General features: G+C 45.5%; 1 long non-coding RNA gene across 9 annotated transcripts in view; it reads right to left on the bottom strand.

Annotated features, from left to right (window-relative positions):
• Positions 1-274: 274 nt before the first annotated feature.
• The window catches only part of LOC128116578 (uncharacterized), a 29,759-nt gene continuing 18,830 nt past the window's right edge, over positions 275-11,203 (bottom strand). For all 9 annotated transcript variants that reach the window (XR_008220514.1, XR_008220515.1, XR_008220513.1 and 6 more), the window contains one exon: positions 275-10,629. This is a non-coding gene — a long non-coding RNA (uncharacterized LOC128116578). The remainder of the gene's footprint in view (positions 10,630-11,203) is intronic.

Below are 11,203 nucleotides of genomic sequence, written 5' to 3'. Positions count from 1 at the left end.
GCCTATTCATTTTGGAGCTGCTGGTGGAATAGACCAGTAGGCATGGCTTATTATCCAGAGCTCGGAAGAAAGGCTGGACTGAATAGGAGAAATGGATGGTTAATTTTGGTTTTCTACTTGACTGGGTTAAAGGATACCTAGAAAATTAGCAGTTCACTTTTGGCTGTGTCTGTTAACAGTGTTTCCAAAGGAGCTTGAGATGAAGAACAGCCAACCGTGGAGAAGATCGGAGCTGAACATGGACTATTGGTGAAATTATTAAGGCCACTCCACGTAGTTAAAAGGAGATTTATTTAATGGCGTAACTTACAAATTAAGGAATAGGTAGGTCGTGGAGTCTGGGGAAGGTGTATCACAGTCCAGCGGTGTTCTCTGGAGCTCTGCTCGGTCCACCTCTCCAGTCCAGGGTCCTGCAACAGAGAGCGCACCCGCCGATCCAGATCTCGGGTCCCCCGGCGCCTCCCTTGGCCCCGCCTTGTAGGCGTGACAGTTGCCGAAGTCTCAATGGGGGTTGGAACTTCCAGATCAAAGCTGGAATGGCTACCCACTACATGGACACACCACCTAATAGTGCCCTCTGCCCCTCCCTCCCTCCACTCTCCGAATAGGTTATCATATATCCTAGGTTTGCCTCAAACTTGCTATGTAGCCAAGGATGACCTTGAACTTCTGATCCCACTGCTTCCACCTCTTGATGGCTGGAAGTAGAGACCTGTGCCACCACACCCTACTTATGCAGTGATGAGGGTTGAACCCATGGATTTGTGCATGCTTGATTTGTAACCCTATCAGTGGGGTTACATACCAAGTCCTATTTTTTTCATTTAGTCATTTTTTTTAAAAAAACCAACCTTCTGATGCACTGACCATTTGTAAGATGCGGACTAAGCTGATTCTCATAACGGAAGGAGGGAGAAGGGAAGACAAGATGTACATCAAGTTTAATGACTTTTCAGCTTACTCTTAGAAATGTATTCAGAGCTGTGTTAAATCAGATCTGGTAGATGATGTACCCTAGCCCTTTCATCTGATGCTGTTTAACTAATTAGCTCCCCTGAGCTTGCTGTTGACTATACTGAAGGCAGTGAGGAGTTTTTGATGTGGCTCCCAGCCGCAATGAGTGGCCAATATCTGAATCTTGAGGCCTTGGATAACTGAGAGAAGGGATCTTCCAGAGGCTAGAACATTGCTATGTTCTATATGCTAGTTCTATAGGCCTGAAGTTGGATTCTACACATGGAGCCCTGGTACCTTGGCTGAGCTGACTTATCCTGGAAAAGGCTGGAGACAAAGAAAAAGTTTATTTAGCTTTTGGATACAAGAAGCAGGAAGCAGTCAGTTAAGAACTAGGTGTTTGTCAGGAGCACTTCCAGTCATCTTTACTACAGCTTTGTCTGTTTAATTTCGAACATGTAGATTGACACTAACATTCTCTGATACTGTTGAGTGACTTGCACACTGGTTTCAGGGCCATGATCTGAGTCACAGTGTCATCCTCCTTGTAGTGATAATTGCTCATGTTGCCTCTTACCAGGGGGCCAGCATAAAACCCCACAGGCATGTATAAATTCAGGCTCCCCCGAGCTCCATCCATGTTTCACTCTCGCCAGAGATTCTTTCTCATCCACTACCCTTGGAGGGATTAGGAACCTGTGATTGTCCAGTGTTTCTATGAGCTTGATTCCTGAGGTCATTAGCAAACCATCTGAGGAAGTGCTGGCGAGGGACTAGCAGAGAGAAAGATCAAGGAGTAGAGCTTTGTCAAGGAGTGTGACTGAGTACCTCATCATGTGGGCATCTGGAAGACAGGCAAGGAGGATTCTGAGAAAGAAGGTGGACACTCAGCTCAGAGTTCCCTACCCAAAGCATGGAGAACCTGGGCGTTGACGTAGCCCTCCACCCGCGGTTGACAGCCATTTAGGAGGAAATGCACTCCTCTTCTTTCCCAGCCTGCAAGGCAGAGTTGGCTCTATTAGTAGAGCAAACTGCAGGCAAGGACGTGTGTTGTCTGCAGCTGGATGAACTAGGAGTCTGGAGGTAGAGCATCTGCTACAGTTTGCCTCCATCTATAATCCCATGAGGCCCAGCGCTTCCTTATTATCTCATGCTCCGTATAGCTGGCGTGTGCTCCTCAAGGATTTATGTTTCCTCTTGGTCAATTTTCTGTCACTGTGACAAAGTACCTGAGAAAACAAGGGAAGGAGGATTTCTTTGGGTTCACATCTCAGTCCATGGCTGGCTGGCTCCATTCCTGTGGATCTTGAAGCAAAACTAAACTGTCATGGCTGGGAGCATGTGGTGGAGCAAGCCTGCTTACCTTACACAATCCAGAAGCACAGAGCCAGAAAGAAAGGCTGGGGACCCTTCATAAGCAGTCCTGTACTGACCCACTTCCTTCCTAACTTAGGTCGACATCACACACAATGTCATCAAATTGTATATCCATCAAAGGATGAAAACTGTTGATCAGATCACGTAGCTGTTCCCTTCAGGTGAGACCTGACCACTTGTTTTCTTGAAGGAGTGGGTATGATGACCAGTAGGAGACCTGTCCAAGCTTGGCTAGAGTAGCATTCCTTTGTGTGAATGTATCGAGGGAGCTCATGGGACTATAAGGGCCCTCAAGAGAGCCTCATGAGACCCTCTTCTCCCCAACATTCCAATCACATGACAGCCTTTTCCATGGACTTCAGTTTCCACATTTGGGAACTGCTGGACCTCAGTCTCTTCTCCTCTGCCTTGTGTTAAGGTTGCCTGGGACTCCAGTTTCCTTCTAAGATGGGTGGCCGGGGTCCTGATCTTGCCTGATGGCCTCTTTAGAATGAATGAATGTCTGAAATGGTCATAAAGTGTGTTTTATTATTGAGGGACTTACATGTAGCCTATTCAGTAATGTTAGGCATAGTTTTAGTTTCCTTTTAAAGATCCCAATCTGTGCTTTATTTGGCATAATCATGGCTTCTGTGGAAAACATGTTCTTCCTTCTTGAGATCCTGGGGTTAGCTTTACTTTGATAGGAATGGCACAATATGCATCTAATCTCCACCAGAGGCACTATGAGTGATTTATTGATTTCACTTTATAACAACTCCTCAGGTTACCCTAGTTTCTTAGTATTTCATTTCCAGACTCTAGGACTAGAGAAAAATCATTGGTAAATAAAAGGGGTAATAAAATCAACACACACACACACACACACACGGAATGCTTGAGAAAAGCCCATTAGATTCCTTATCATAATGGATAAACTAAATATTTCTGTTCTGTCAAGGATCAAGGCTTGGTTCCATCCTATCCTGTAGCCCACAGTAGGTCTTGTCTGTTTCTAAGTGAGTCTTGGCCTGCTCACACAGGTTGACAGCTGCCCACTGCATGGTGCTCTTTGGCCAAAGATACCGTGTCTCATTGTGGGAGAGAACTGTTTTGGCAATTTCTCTAATTTAAAGGGTTATATGTACTTGGGGGGATTGGAGGAAAGCTAGGGAGCCTTTTCCTCAGAAAACACCCATAGAAGCAAGAGTTTGTACATAGTTTTTGAGATGCTCACAGATTCCTCAGGCCATGGGCCTTGGTTAAAAATAAAACAGAAATAAACAACACCCCAAAGCCTGCTCTAAAGTCTTTCCAACCCTGCCACTAACTCAGAATGATCATAAGAGCCCAAGCCACATGGGAGTGTATATAAGACTCAGAAGTCAGACAGCCCATCCTAATCAAGCATCAGTAAGAGCAGGTGACAAGCAAACACTTGCACCCATGTGATCTCACGACTGCCAGCATGAGCCAAGCACAGGACAAATGGCAGGTGTGTTTCACATGACCTGACTGCTGAGTTGCTACTGACTTGGGGACAGAGAAGTGGAGGTGGCACAGAGCTGGCTGATCTGCTAAGAGGATTGGGTTACTAGGCTGCCCTCCCCCTTTCCTGATGCCTTCCACCGAGCAGCTGCATGAGCTTGTTCTTTCTCAGTTAGAAAATGTCTCTCTGTGCAGGGCATAGCTGCACGCCAGCACCCTTAAGCCGGCAGTCTTCCCGCGAACACACAGTGTTCTGTCATACTCTGCCTGTGCCATGCTGTGCCCTCCATGGAGAACATGCCCCTCCCAACAAGGAGGTAGTTGATATGCAAGACTGGGGTCAAGTGATAGCTCCTTTGAATTGTCAACCTAATTCTGGGGTAGCTTTTGCTGCTCCCTCCTGTGTGGCCTGGCACTATGCCTGCCTGTCTTAGCATTTTTTTCCCTACCAAGATGAAGGCCAGCTCCCTGCAGCGTTTGGATATGACTGATTATAAACCTTTGTGGGATGCTGAGGGCTCTGTGGCACAGTTCAGCTTAGAGGAGAACCAAGTACTGCCACTTCCCTAAACCAGCATAATCCCTAACTGCATTCTATATACATAGCCTTATACCCACACAAGAGTACAGCTCTCACCCCTCGTCAAGGAAGCTTCTTTTTGCAGCAGATGGAAACCATTCCAGAAAGCCACACCTGGTCAGAATACAGAGAACTGGCTGTGGAGTGCCCAGCCCCAATTGTCCATCTGCAACGTAAGTCCTCCACCTAAGGTTCCGGGAGTATACTCCCTTGTGTGCTCTAAGAATGTCTCCTAGAAATGGACAGGAAAGCTCCACCATGAAACTGCAACCATACGGTTACTTGAACCAGACATGAATAATGACCTTATCAGTTGACATGCCACTGTGGGTGGGAGAAGTCTCATGAAGAAGGTAATTAATGGCTGTTGGGAGAGGGAGAGCCAGTCTTCTCTGGGGTGAGCTACCTGATAGTTATTTAATCCCATTCAGTCAGCTCCAAATACATGCATGCATGCAATACATGCACACACACGTATATACGTATACACATACCTACATGAGTCCATGAATTGAGAAGTGGTGGAGGGGACATGGGAGGAGTTAGAGGGAGGAGAGGAAGAGAAGAAATGATGTAAATATGGTACTCATGCATGACATTCTCAAAAAATAACCAATTGAAAAGTAAAGGGACTGAGATGATAGAAGACATCCTAGTCAGAGTTTAGGAGCAGCCGGAAGTGGGAGGAGCACCTTGCCCTAGGGGCCTGATCTGACAGGAGAAACTGAAGAGGAGAGGGCTGCTGGTGAGTTGGGATCAGAGAGCTTAGAGGGGGTGACACCTCTGACAGACTGGATGCTCCGCACCACAGGCTAAGCACTGAGACTGGCTCCACGGCAAGAGCCCTCCATGGCCTTTCAGAACAGGAAGGAGTGCCTCACAGCCATAGCAAGGCTGAGCACTCTGAAAGTGGAATTTTATGCAATGGCATCCATGGACTAATGCTACTCATTAGCCCTTCCTTTTAATTAGAACTCGTGGCCTTGACTGAGAATCAATGGCCTCTTGGAGAAGCAGGGTAGAAGGACAGGTAGTCCTGAGCAGATGAAAAGGGGTGTTCTGGGGCTGGAGAGATGGCTCAGTGATTAAGAGAACTGGCTGCTCTTCAGAGGACCTGGGTTCAGTTCCCAGCAACCACGTGGCAGCTCACAACTGTCTGTAACTCTAGTTCCAGGGGATCCAACACCCTCACACAGAAATGCATGCAGTCAAAACAATGCACATTAAATAAAAAAAAAGAAAAGAAAAAAAGAAAAGGGTGTTCCATAACAGGAACCTCTTTCACACGGTCATTGCATTGGAAATGGGAATTCTCTGGACTAAGGACTAGAAATAAAGGAACGTCAGGTGTCTGGTAGAACTTCAGAAGGGTAAGAAACAGCACAAGCTCCACCTCACAGCTACCTCCTTTGCTTGCTTTCTGAGCCTCAGTTTTCCATCTCTGTTAGAGGACGGCATTTGACTAATCTGTACAGGTATGTCACCCACGGACCACATTACTGAAATAAATCATATCCAGGAAGTCCAGATGTGACCTGCAGGGTCCCACAGCTCTGCCCATGCTCAGGCCCCAGTGACACCCCAGGAGCAGGGAGATCGCTAAGGAACATTGAGAGCCGCTAGATCCCTTGAAGACCACCACAGTGAATTACATACTTTACCCCCGGGATCCCAAACTCCAAAGGCTAGATGGAGACACTGGAGAGTAACACTGGGTCACGTGGGCAATGCCAAAACAGGGCTGTTCTACTGGAGGGAGCCCCGTAGGAAAAGATACACTTCCAGAGGGATAAAGTGAGTATGTTAAATCCAGATCATCTGGGAACATGAACCCAAAGCCACAGTTAGACTTTTCCCATGAAACCAGAGATCAAGTTTTGGTTTGTTTGTTTTTGGTGAATTCAAATTATATATTTATACATATATATATATAATTAGCATGTATAAGCATATACATATATACAGCTATGACTACTTTAAAGAATAGCTTTAGGATTCCAGAAAAATTAAAAATAAATAAGGAAGTTCTTAGATATTCCTTCTCTGCCCCAGAGTTTCCTGTTATTGAAAAGTTAGTGTGGTACTAGTGGAAGTCCATGGTTCACATTTGGTTTTATTCTTTGGATTGTGTTTTAGAAGACTTTTAAAAATGTGGGAGAACATATACCTATAACAATGTCATATAGAAGGTTTCACTGCATTGGATTCTACCTATTCTCTCTGTAGCCTCTACCAGCTACAAATACTTGACTGCCCTGATATCTTGCCTGTTGTATATTTTTGCCTCTCCACAGTGTTATCTACAGACACACCTTAACTTATGATGCAGCAAATCTGTCATAAGTTAAAATCATTGTAATTAGAAAGTTTATTTAATAATCCAAGCTTCCATATTCCCTAGCTTAGCATTAATATTTTCCAGTCCCCCACCCCCATGTGTGTGTGGTGTCTGTAGCTGTTTGTGTAGTTGTATGTGGGTGTGTGACTGTGTATACAGTTGCACATACAGAGGTCTCAGGTCAGTGTTGACTCTCTGTCTTCTCTTCTGAGACAGGATCTTTCATTGAATCTAGCTGGATAAGTTTGAGGGATCCTCCTGTCTCCTAATTCTTGGATTACACACGTGCCCAGCTTTTAACAAGGGACTTGGGGGAGTGGAACTCATGTCGTCATGTTACACAGCGAAGACTTTACCAGTAGAGCCATCTCCCCAACACTGAGTATAGCTTGTTCACTCTTAGAATCACACAACCAACATGGCATGCTGCTACTGCCAAGTATCAGAAGTGTTAAACCATAACTTACCAGTCTAGGAAAAGATCAGAATTAGAAATAGAGATCTACTGAATATCTACCACTTTGTACCACCATAGGATTGAGAAAATCAGGTGTAGTTTGAGTCACATAACATGTAGTCTTTCAGACTAGCTTTTTTCACTTAGTAGTATACATGTATTAATGTAAATCTCCTGTTTCAGGGGAGAGGGGTTGAGACTGGGTTTCTCTGTGCAGCCCTTGCTGTTCTGGAACTTGTTCTGCAGACCAGGCTGACCTAGAACTCAGAGATTCTCCTGCCTCTGCCTCCCTAGTGCTGGGGTTAAAGGCATGCACCACTATGATGAACAAATCTCCTGGTTTTAAACCACTGATAACTCACTGAAATTTGCCCTGTTGTGTAACAGTTTCCTCCAAGCTTGAAACATTTCCTCCTGTAGGGAAGGCAAACTACTCAAAATAGCTTCAGGAAGTCCCTGAAACTGACCAGATTCACTAGGCCCCGCCCTCCCAGAGTAAGCAAGTCAAGCTGCTGGGAGTCACTCTCTGCCAAGCTAAGCTGTGTAAAAGAGTCTGAAACCAGAACAGCTGCCTGGAATTAGCAGAGAGCAGCCAAGCTGAATACTCACTTGGAAAGGACACTCTCCAACATACTGAGCTGCCTGCAAGCTGTGCAGTGTGCTCCAGGTTTCCAGTTTTGTGAGCTGTCACTAAAGCTGGGGTGGCCTTTGTTGATGCAGATGCCTGAGTCATTTCTGCTCCTGTAAGTAACCCCTCACCCATACTCCTCTAAGTGACCCCAGTAAAACTCATTGGTTCACCAAGTTGGACTTTGGTAGTATCTGTCATGGGTTCTCTATCTGGGGTGAGCAGGTGTGTGTGTGTGTGTGTGTGTGTGTGTGTGTGTGTGTGTGTGTGTGTGTGGTGTCTCCCCAGGAAAAATTTTGTCACACAACAGTCCTCAAACCTAACAAGGCAGACCTTCAACCTATGCAGTTCTCTGAATTACATGGGCAAAGGGACACGAGCCCACACAAGCATGTGGCTTTGGCAGGCCTTGCCCTTCTCCCCCATTCCCTCTCCCTTGCTAAAAACTATTGGATTACAGCTGGAGAGATGGCTCAGAGGTTAAGAGCACTGGGTCCTCTTCCAGAGGTCCTGAGTTCAATTCCCAGCAACCACATGGTAGCTCACAACCATCTATAATGAGATCTGGTGCCCTCTTCTGGCCCGCAGGCATACATGCAAGCAGAACACTAAAAAAAAAAAAAAAAAAAAACCTATTAGATTACATTCCTAAAGCTAGCTATTCCCTTATTTGGCCACTACCTCCTTCTGAGGCTGACTGCCAAAGTCCAGCAATCAAAACCCCCTTTTGGTTCACTTAATTAACATTCCCAATTAAAATAAAAAAAAAAATCTTGTTGTAACACAGGTTTCCCTCTTTACCTTTATAAGCCTCCATTTGCCTATGTGCCACGTCTGCCTCCCCTCTGTCCAGAGGCAGTCCTTTGTTCCTCTGGGACAAATACCCTTTCCCCCTTTCTCTTGTCCCCTTCTCCCTCACCCCCTATCTCCTTTACTACCACATCCTAGCTCATTCTAACACAGACCTCCCCTTCTCCTCTTCTTAAACATTACACCTGCAACGTCATTTCGGCTGAGTCAGAAAGCAGTCACTTTAACTTTTCTTTCCCGCTTAATAAAGACTCTCTCTGTGAAAACAGGTGTTTGGGTGTGTTTGTTTTTTTCATCCAGAGTCCAGGAGGAAGCTCCACTGTTTGGGGGTCCCCTTCAATGAGGAAGATACTGCTATCTTATAAGAAGAGAGGTGTTGGGAGCAAGAAGGGGAAGTGACGGAGTGAGTCCAAGAGGTAATGTTACTGGATGGCAGGTGACTCCCAAAGGGGTGTGTTTGGGGGCCCCTTCTGGACTGGCCTCATATGACAGGCTCCTCCACTTCAGCATACCTGCCTTTCTGCTCTGACCAACTGTGGAAATGGCATTCCTCGGGATCCTGTTCTATTTTGCTCTCTCCATACCCTTCCCATGCTTGCTTCAAAGAGTAAAGTCAGTGACTAGCCTGTGTCCGAGCTGTGCCAGTGTTTACCATAGGCAGCAGGCAGAGCCTAGGCAGATTTGGCTGCTAGCAGGAGAACCCAGTGATAGATGGATAGTATTTCTTGGGGTGGAGCTTATGGTTTATTTTTATACCGTTGATATAAGATCCCATGTTTGCATTTAAAGCCTGCAGAGGCAGCTTGAGAATCGGGTCAATATCAGACTGATCTGGGCTCAAACAGTAGCACTGTTCCTGCTGACTAGTGATCCTGGCTAAGTTCACTTCTCTTGGCCTCCACTTCTAATCTATAAAAATGCATATAACAATTACTTCTCTTGGTTCTTATGAGGAGTAGGTATTGGGAGTGCCTTGCACACAGGAACTACTCACTAGTTACGAATTTTCTTACCAGAAGGAGGCTCAGCTCCAGTATGATGTTATCTTTGATTTGAGACTAGTCATTAAACCATAGTAATCTCTCAGGCCAATTCTCAGTCCTTATTTATTTAAAAAACTTGTTATGAACTGTTTTTGGCTTGTTTGAATTTTTTGAGACAGGGCTTGCCCTACAGCCTAGAATAGCTATGAACTAGAACTAGCCTGGAGCTCAGTCCATAGCCTAGGCTGGCCTCAAACTCTCAACCTTCTTACCTGAGCTTCCCAAAGGCTCAGACTGTAGCTGTATACCACCATGCTCAGCTTTAAAGATCTGCTTTAAACAACTATAAATCTTTTCATATTCACATACATTATAACCCTGCACCTTAAAGACTTTTCAAAAAAGGGAACACACCATGTATGCCATCTGCTTTGAAAAGTTTTCCTGAAAGATCTATGCCCATGTATTTCTGTATATGTCTGTCTGTAGCTGCTCTTGCCCAACACTGACAGAACTGAGCAGCTCAAGTGGAGACATATGGTGTGCGAGGCTGAAAATGCTATGTGGTCTTCACAAAGAAAACCTTGAATCCTGAGTAGTATGCCACTGTGTGAATATACTTGCCTTTCTTTATCCATTCCACTCTTGGGCCCTGGGTCTCCCCTTTGGGCTGCTAGGAATAGTCAGTAGAAATAACTCATGAATGTCCTTGACAAAGCCTGTGTATGCAATTCTGTGTCTGATCCTAGGAATAGAATTGCTTGAAGACAGGGAAGACCTAGGCTAACCCTACTGTAACTGCCCATCTCCATGCCGGCTCTACTGTCCCACTCCCAGCAGGGGTCAGGGACATTTCCAGTTGCTCCGGTTCTTTAATACTCGCCGTTTCCAGTGTTTATTATTCTAGTCGTTTCCTCTGCCTTCATGTTTCTGCTTCCTCCTCATATCTGATTGTGACTGGATACTCCAGAGATGGCGTTCAAGCTTCTAGAGGCAACCGTTTCATCCTGGATCTTGCTAATCTCTTAGAAAGCTCTTTAAAAAAAAAATACAGTAACCCTTCAGATATTTAAAACTTAGTGCTTATTCTGAGACTTAATACCTCCATCCCTAGGGAAGGAACCCTAGGTAGTCCCAGCTTCTTCAACATTGCTCAATTATACGGACTCACACATCTTTGTCATCCTGGCAGGCAAACGAACATAGGTAGCATTTCTGGACTTCAGGTCCCTCTGTGTGAAGTGAGGGGTTTCAGTGCAAAGAACCTTAGGGTCACTTAAATTCCATCATTCTGTGTAAATGTTAGCATAGGGAACTCTTGAAGACATTCCTCATATATCTCTAAACAGGGGACGGCTGCATCCCTAAAGCATTCCTGTCACTCTCTTTGCTGTCCACTGACAGTGGAGAACAGACACACTCTTTCATCAACAGTTCCTGTATGACCAGGATGTTCCTGGAGCAGCCCTTAGCTCAAGACGATCAGCCTGCTATAGGTCTCTCTTATGAGAGACACTGCGCTGGCAGGAAGCAGGAGAGGAAGTGCCTGGGGGATGCTGCGGCATCCATGGGAAGCTGTAACTGTGCCAAATGCATCTTAAAAGGGCAA

This window comes from Peromyscus californicus, unplaced genomic scaffold, assembly GCF_007827085.1.
Source record: "Peromyscus californicus insignis strain IS unplaced genomic scaffold, ASM782708v3 Scaffold_20__1_contigs__length_68692818, whole genome shotgun sequence".
In the NCBI taxonomy this organism is placed as follows: Eukaryota; Metazoa; Chordata; class Mammalia; order Rodentia; family Cricetidae; genus Peromyscus; species Peromyscus californicus.
This window is presented reverse-complemented; position numbering and strand designations above follow the sequence as displayed.